General features: G+C 43.1%; 1 long non-coding RNA gene across 1 annotated transcript; it reads left to right on the top strand.

Annotated features, from left to right (window-relative positions):
- Positions 1–774: 774 nt before the first annotated feature.
- LOC103161094 lies at positions 775–7409 on the top strand. The gene is made up of 4 exons (XR_003482377.2): positions 775–1542; positions 3548–3596; positions 5144–5354; positions 5496–7409. It is a non-coding gene; the product is annotated as an uncharacterized LOC103161094 (long non-coding RNA).
- Positions 7410–8996: the final 1587 nt, after the last annotated feature.

The raw sequence follows: 8996 nt of genomic DNA, 5'->3' as shown, positions 1-8996 counted from the left end.
AATATTTAGTAAATGTCTTAAGTGAGCATCACATAACTTTGATCAAATGAATGCACACATAGATTTAGTTGTCAATAAGTAGGTGTGAATTCACAAGCACAGCTACCCTGTGATTGTCTATTACCACAGTTTCTACTCCCGTGCTTCCAGCTGCCACTGGTGTGGGACTCTTCCAGCCTACCTTGCTGGGATCTGCAAAGGCCTAGAGCACAGCTCTTGACTGAAAACTTGCTTTTAGCACCGGTGAACAGAACCCTTTACAATTCATCTCCGCTCTTTACTGTGACTTGGGTCTTGATGGGTTTGTCTGTTTGCTTGTTCTGAGACAATGTCTCCTCCCTAAGTTGGAACTTGTAACCATCCCCCTGCCTCTACTTTTCCAATGCTAACGTCACTGGTGTGCCATGATAACTTGGCTTCCTGTGAGTTATGAGCCTTTAGCAAATGTGTCTGTTTTTCTGGAATGGTATCGTCAATTAACTTCACCTTAACACTAGTAAATTAAAATAACATGCAGGAATGGGCTGGCAGCAGGAGTTGTATATTAAAACACAGAACTCACAAAAGGAGGAAAGGTCAGGCTCTTGTTCTACTAGAACATACTAGAATATGCTAGGACAAGGTCCCCTGGAAGCCAAGATATAACCTTCAAGCTAGGGAAGAACATAGGAGTGATGATGCCTGACAGGACAAAGGGAGCTATGGGTAAATGCAGTCTACAAGTTTGCCCAGGAAAACGAAACAAACACAAAAACTGTTGCTATCTATAAAATCACAGTGCATATTTTAATCATAATGTTCACATCAGGAAGAGGAGGCTGCAAGCATTCTCATGTACCAGATGAGGCTTTTTGAATTGATAGATTTCTGCAGGCAATTTGATGATAAATGCCAACAGGTTTAGAATTCTGAATGCCTTTGGGCTATAATCTCACTTCTAGGAATTTGTATAAATTATCATGAATGAACAGAGGACAATATTGTTATTTCAAGTGGAATAAGAAGGAAAGACTTTTATTTGATTATTATTTACTTTGTTATGTTTGGCTTAGCTGTCTCTGTAATAAATGTGAATTAATTCTATTAGAAGAGATCAGTAATAAAATTAGTTAGAAAAAAACAAGTCTGTCCATGACTTTGAGCTCCATTTGAGGGTTATTTGTCCAATGACTCTGGAGGTAGATCCAAAGGCTGGCACACTGTGAGCAAGTGCGATGGCCCTGGTTCTGTGCAGGCAAATTCTAGGAGAGTTCAGCAAAGTACCATGCTCTGAAGTTATGAATAAACGCAAATATAAGTTTCTAAAAACAGTATTCAAACAATCTCCCATTTGCTTTTGAAGGTGCCGTCAAATATGCGGAAAAGTCCTGTTTCAGTTAACTGTTGACATTCTCTGAACTGGGGCTGTTCCTCAAACTCTTTCTACTGCAAATGCATCACCATGGAGTCCCACAGAAACAGAAGAGCATCACCAAACAAGACCTGTCTCAAGCCAGGCCATGTTAAAAGCAACAAGAACAAATGGAACGTTTAACCCAGCAGGTCAGTGTTAAAGGGCACACCTCTGCACTCTTTCATCCTGGAGGCCTTTCTACAGGGCTTCTCTTAGGACATGATTTTTACTACTTAAACATTTAGGAATATTTGACTCTCAAGAGGTTCATCCAGATCATTACAAAGCTTAAAAATACAGTTTGCACATCTTTGTCCACTGGGACCAGCAGCCCAGCCCCCAGAGCCTAGAGTGACTGCACACACTTCTCCTGCCTGAAAGTGCAGACTGGAAACATTTCCCAGCTGAGCCTAAATCCACACTGAATTTAAAAGTGTGCTGGCTAACTGCCATATTCCAAACTACCCGGACCTGTCTTCCTCTGTTCTCTGATGGTGTTTCATACACGTACAAACTTGTTCAAAGGGAGTCGCTTTGTAGGTAGGGGGAGAAACTATCCAAGAAGTTACACCCAGGATGATATAATCACCTTTTATTCCCCCCCCCTTTTTTGTCCATTCAGACAGTCACCACATTTGGTGCAGGAGGAAGAGGTAACCATTTTCTTTTTATTTATTTTTGTTTAATTGTGTGCTTGCTTTATTTATTTATTTATTTATTTATTTATTTATTTAATCTATTTATTTTGGTTTTTCAAGACAGGATTTCTCCGTGTGACAGCCTGGCTTTGTAGATTAGGCTGGCCTCAAACTCACATAGATCCACCTGCCTCTGCCTCTGGAGTACTGGGATTAAAGGCGTGTACCACCACACCTGGCGCTTTTCATTTTTTAAGGCAAGGTCTCTTATAATCCAGGCTGGCTCCCACCTCTCTATGTAGCTGAGGCTGGCCTTGAACTCTTGCTCCTTCTGCTCTACCTCCCAACTACTTCTTTTTGATGAGTCAACCTAAATGCATGGTTTATTTATGTTGTTTACTCTTTGAGTTGTCTGCAGAATTGAATCTTAAACATGAATTTTTACAATAGGAAGAATTCCCATTGCATAAATTTTAAATTTTAGTTTAAATTTAGTTTTAAATTTTAGTTTAGTTTTGTTTTTAACCAATATTCAAGCATGTGATTAAAGGCATCTAACAATGTGTTCCAAATGATTCGTGTGGGAAGCCTGGTGGCCCTCAGCTTGGCCCATGGCTAACAGGGTAGGGGTTGCCTCAGGGATCACTTCCTTGAACTCTAAATACCTGGGCTAGATCATGTTATTTCTACTTCATTGTATGTTGGATTTTCTAAGATGAAAACAAAAACGCAGCTTGCAAACCAATCCTCCTATCTAGACTTTTATCCATGTCACCCCTGTGCAGAATTACACAAAGACATGCAAACTGGGGAGGATCAAATTTGGAGCCTGCCACCTCTGGCCACTGGCCTTGAAGGAGTGTTCCTGTTCTTAAACAGCTGTTATGATTTAACATTGTTGAGCCTTCTCTTTTCTGGTTGGTTGGTTTGTTTTGTTTTTTACCTACCACTAACGTTTCCAATAAACAATGGTGTCGGTTCATGGCTTTTCTGGGTGGATAGAACAAACTCATAAAAAGGAGAAAAATGAGGAATAAGAGTTTCATGACCCTCATTTTAAGCAGAATTCACCTATAAAATTAGCCTTCCTAAAACTATGAATGGAATGTGTTTGCATAACTGTAATTCCGCCAAAGGCTTCTAAACTGTGAACTAATTACGGGATCTAATTTTGGAGCCTCCCAAAGTGAGTCTCTGAATTAGTTATCTTTTGCTTTTCTCTTATGTGTCACCTTTCCCTTTTTTTTTTTCCACATTTCATTCGGAATTAAAAACCAAGAGAGACAAAGTACAAACTATTTATATGTTATAAAGTTTTAAGATAATGGGAACTACTTTATCCCAGTTAGTACCAAGAAAGAGTCGGAATTTGACACAATAAAAAGTAACAGGGATTGTGAGTGGCTACGTCACAGAACGCAGAGACACAGTCCTAGAGATGTCAGTGCACTGATCTTGATCTGTCACCTCCAATCGAAGAGCATCCCTTTGTGTACTTGTCTGTGTGTTTGCACAGGGTACAGTGAGGTGTGGTTATGGAGAAGAGCTGGATATCACTCCACAGGGTGAGTATAAGTCCTTTCTTTCCTGTGTTGATTGACAGAAGGCAGTCCCCTAATTCCTTCAACCTTAGTTTCCCCAAATGAACAGTGTTTGCTCAGCCTGGTTCCAGGGCTTGTCACAAAAGCCAAAGTAGACATGTCTGTGCTAATCCCCGAGGGAGGGGCCTAGTGGACATCAGTGCAAACCATGACTATACTAAGAATGCAAAGTAAGATTCCAGGTCTTCATTTAACTCCACCGAGCCCCTGCTTTTTCTCCTGAAAGGGGTTTACCAAAAGCGTGTGGTAGGAACTGAAGTGTAACCTTGAACATGGATATTTTACCTACAATTCATTTATTTTTTTAAATTAAGTAACATGAAACAGTTTAGAAAACAAAAAAAGGTATTTGTTGTAATCCTGGATAAAGCAAAGAAGCCACCAAACTTAAAAAGCCACTACAGGGGCCACAAGATTGCTCAGAGAGTAAGGAGGCTTGCTGCCAAGCCTGAAGGCCCAAATTCAATCCCCAGGCCCGACACGGTAAATAGCAGGAACCAACTTTCACAAGCTGTTCCCTGACCACCACATGCATGCTCCCTGCATGTGGTAAGTAAGTAAATGGACGTTTAAAAAGATGAAAACACAGCCGGGCATTGGTGGCACATGCCTTTAGTTCCAGCACTGGGGAGGCAGAGGCAGACAAATCCCTGTGAGTTCGAGACCAGCCTGGTCTACAAGAGCAAGTTCCAGGACAGCCTCCAAAGCCACAGAGAAACTCTGTCTTGAAAAACCAAAAGAAAAAAGAGAGAGAGAGATGAAAACACTTCTCTCTTCTTACCATATATTGTTTTCGTTCTCTCAATAAAACTTGCCATTACACGAGGATGCCAGAATTTCACAAACACCATAAAACAAACAAAAACAAAAATAATACACCTGGGATCACCTGCTTGCCCCAGCCTCAAGCAACTTGAAAAGTCCTAGAAGAGGTATTGGCAGCCATCATTGGCATCAATGGAGAGGAGGTATTTCTGAAGAGAGGGGAATCCCAGGCAGGTAAAGCTAGGAAGAGTGAACCAACTCTGTCCCTTCTGTCCCTCTCTGTCCCTCTCCAAGGCCCTATGTGGTCTTGGTGCCCCAGGGGAACAAGTCACCAAGTACACTTGAAGTACTCCACCCACAAAGGGTAAACTAAGTTGGCCAGCAGGCTCTGTGCATGGCTAGTACTCACAACTCCAACTGTTGAGATGCAAACCTCATGTGTACTGGGAAGCCAGGGCTATGCGGATGTCTCTGTTTTGTTAGGAAGCAGCAGCACTTCAGAGATTTTCCTCATAATTCACATTGTGTGTATTGTGTATTGGATCATTCAGGAGACTCATTTGGGGTGAGTGCTGGATGTCTTCCAATGGGGAGAGCATAGTTTATGAAGTGCTTATACCAAGTCATGCAGCTGACTGTGCTCCATGGTACCAGTTATAGAAGCTACAGAGGAAGAGCACGACCCAGGTGCCTCTCCTGGGCATCCCATTATTGGACAGTTTTCTCCTGTAAGTCTTCTCTTACAGATATGGATATACATCCTGGACTTCAGTGATCTCAACTCATAACAATGCCTCCAGCTGTGCTGATTGGTTCCTATGGATGTTCACTCTACAGAGAGAGTGTGTCTCTGCCTCTCCCGGCCCTAGTGCTCTGAGAGGCCTGAGGCCCACAATCTGAGGTCTACTGCCTGAGGGTGTGTGACAAGGAACTTCTCTACCAGGAGCTCTTCAGTGTGTGAGTGTGTAACTCTCCGCTCTCTGGCCTGCTCGTGGGCACAGCTGGGCATAGCTGGGCACAGCTTGCACCTCGTCCTGTGAACATTTTGTCTCCTCTCCGGAGGATGAAAATCTGAGTGATTGCCACATTTCTTTGCAGGAGTGGTGACCTTGAGTGCTGCCAGAAGACAAGCGTTTGACCTCTCATCCAAAAAGCAGGACTCACAGCAGACCTTGACACTGTGGTTCTCTGCCCCGCTTCATCAGAGGCCTGATGGGAAACGGGAGACAAAGAACCTGGAATACATGTGCCTTGGCCTTTGTCTCTCTGGACCTGGGGTGTGAGGCTGCCATGGGACAGAACACCTCCTGCCCAAGGTGGCAGTGCCAGAGCTACAGGATAAATGCTGAAAATAATACCCTGGGGTGAGGGCCAAGGTCATGGCCAGTGAGTGAATCCAAATCAAGTCATAAATTCAAGTAACCTGAAAAATCAGAAGCTGAGGTACTGAGCCAAAATGAGGCACTGAGCAATAAGGGTGGCCAAGAGTGAAGAGAGGGAATTAGTGCCACAGCTGAAGGTCATCTCAGAGTCTCCTGTCTGGCCACAGCAGAGCTACACTCCCTGAGACAGAGAGAACCAGGTCTTTCAGGCAGCAGCCAGAAGCTTGCAAACTGATTTGCTAGAACATTCCACATGCTCTCAGACAGCTCCCAAAGTTGACCGTGGTACTCCATTCCAAGCTCATCGCACAGAGAAATCCCCAGATTCTAAGTCCAAACAAGCCCGATTCCAGGCTCCAAAGAAAAACCAACCCTCACTTCCATGAAGCCCTATAAAACATCCAGAGTAGAGTGAGCCAAGAAATAGCCACAGTAGTTTAAAGAGGTCAAGACAAGCCTCGAAGATACACTTATGAAGCTGTATGGAGAGGGGAGGGACGAGCAATCCCTTACTTTAGCTAACATACACACATTTCCTTGTGTTCCCTCCTCTTCCTCTTGGGATATTTTCCTACATGCCAAATGCAATAAGACTCCAAAGGAAATCTGAGCTCTTGGCAATTGTCTAAATCAAAGTCTGGCAGAAAGGCTGGACTCTCTGTTAGAGGTGTAACCAGAGTGTTAAAAACTCAACATGAACTGGTGAGGTGGTCTAGAAGGTTAAGGTGCCTGCTGCCAAGCAAGCCTGATGACTTGAATTCAAGCCTGAGACCCACATGTCGAAAGGAGATAACCAATTCCATAAAATCTATAAAAGACCTCCATATTCACACGGTGACATGTATATAAACCTACATGTGCGTAAACACACACACACAATAAAGAAATAAGCATTTTTAAAAATGTCACTACACACCCTGAAAAATAAGACATTTCAAAGCCCAGTTCTACTACTTGGAAAAATTTTCTGACCAAAAAAAAATTGAACATGCCAGGCAGTGGTGGAGCATACCTTTAATCCCAACACTCCAGAGACAGAGACAGGTGGATTTCTGTGAGTTTCAGTCCAGCCTGGTCAACAGAGCAATTCCAGGACAGCCAGGGCTACACAAAGAGACCCTGACTTGAGAAAAAAAAAGAAAAAAGAAAAAAGAAAGAACACATACAGTTATCTCCAGTTTGCGCTCATTATTAACTCCATTCTATTAAATTATTAAATGACCATTGGTGATTATTGTTCCTGTACTATCTGGATTTGAAATGTAACAAGTTCGGGGAAATGTCGCTCTCTGTTCTGTTGTTTTGTTCTCCCTTCCTCCCCATCACTGCTAGAAGGGAAGGGCAGAAAAGTCGGGGAGAGTCCCAGTACCTCACTGGCCTGAACCCTGTAATTGGAGAGAGACTCATCTTGGTGACAGGACATGAAAGAGATCCAGGTGGCACAGCATTAACCTCGAGTTGATTGTGATTTTCTTCTCTGTGTTTTCCCATGGAGATCTAAAGATTTACGACTTTAGAAAACCCAAAAATTAATAAAAATAAAAAGCTTACTTTATTCAATTTATTGATACATGAGTAAAATTTACCACTTTTGTAAAACCTTTTATTTTCTGGTAAGAGAATTCAAGCCTGGCTTTGTACCCAAAGATTTAAGCATACAAGCATACAATCTCTCTCTCTCTCTCTCTCTCTCTCTCTCTCTCTCTCTCTCTCTCTCTCTCTGTGTGTGTGTGTGTGTGTGTGTGTGTGTCTCATTCTGGACAGAGTCTTACTAAGTAGCCTTTGTTGGCCTGGAACTTGCTATTTCTCCAGCTGGCCTCAAACTCACAGAGGTGCCCTGCCTTTGCCTCCTTCCCAAGTGTTGGAATTAAAGGCATGCATCACCACATCCAGCCAAGCAATTCTTTTATCATGAATTCTCCATCACTGGAAACAGTCACAGAACAAGACTCGTTTATACCCAGTGACCAGAACAAAGGGAAACTCCAGGTGTCCCTTCATAGACAAGACTAGGTGCTCTCAACACCAAACAACACACGGTGGGAAATGGGAAAGCGGCTCCCTCTATACTTTATGGCTTGAGGAGGAAACCATGAGACAAGGTAAATAGAGAACACTAACAACAGCACCTGAAATGAGGCTGTGGGATGTGTCCTGTGATCTCTGTGGCATCAACACTGCTGAGTCCAGTGTGCTTTCTGGAGCTGGATGACTTCTCCTTTCCAGGGAGCATTTACTTTGATGTCCACAGTGGGAGGAATGAAATCCCAATGGGTGGCCAAGAGCACAGGGTGATTGTCTTTTGGGAGGTAGGACAGTTGTCCTTTAGAAATGACTGAAATACTAACAACACTGTGTCTGGTGACCAGAGGGCCATACCCTGACCCTTGCTTTGCCACGGATTCCCTGTGCTACTTTGGGCAAGTCACTGTCTCTCCCTGAGTTACATTTTGCCTTGTTTTCCTAAGAACTTTCTCCATAGAACTGTATATTCTCCCTGACACATCTCCAAGCTTCAAGATCCTATAATCACACCAACCAACCAATACCATCAGGAAATGCTGAGATTATTATTTGAGCAACTAAATCCTGTATGTGAATTACAGAACCATCCTAAGGCACCTTAAATTTTACCTGGTATCATTTTATCTACTCGCTTCCTGAAGCATCCTAAATGTGTCTTCATACCATACCAATAAATCCTGAATAGACGGCAAAGTACCTTACTCTATGAACGGAGTAGCAATTAGAAGAGCCGATTTTTATCTTCACAAGGGGAGCAGTTATTTATTGAATGTCACAGGGCCAGGCAATGGTTATACCTTGACATCCATTTCCTTGCTTATCTTTGTAGCAATGCTGTGAACTGTTCCCATGTTCTTTTGCAATAGCTTGCCCGTGTCCCCTGAGAGTTTGTACAATGGGGCTTGGTCCCCAGTGTGGTGAGGGACCTTAAAGAAGTGAAAGCAGTCAGGCCATTTGGAGGACTGGCAGAGCAGTGTGGAAAGGGTTATTGTAGAAGGAGCAAGTTTGGCCTCTGCACCTGACCTGTCTCAACACACGATCTCCTTTTTTATTTTTTTCCTTTTTTTTTATTAGAAAGAAAATTATTTTACATGTCACTCCCAGGTCCCTCTCCCTCCCTTCCTCCCCTACCCCCCAACTAACACCCTACCTATCCCATACCCTTTCTGCTCACCAGGGAGGGTGAAGCCTT

The sequence above is a fragment of the Cricetulus griseus genome, chromosome 2 (assembly GCF_003668045.3).
Source record: "Cricetulus griseus strain 17A/GY chromosome 2, alternate assembly CriGri-PICRH-1.0, whole genome shotgun sequence".
NCBI classification, from domain to species: Eukaryota; Metazoa; Chordata; class Mammalia; order Rodentia; family Cricetidae; genus Cricetulus; species Cricetulus griseus.
Note: the sequence above shows the minus strand (reverse complement) of the source record. Positions and strands in the feature narration are given on the sequence as shown.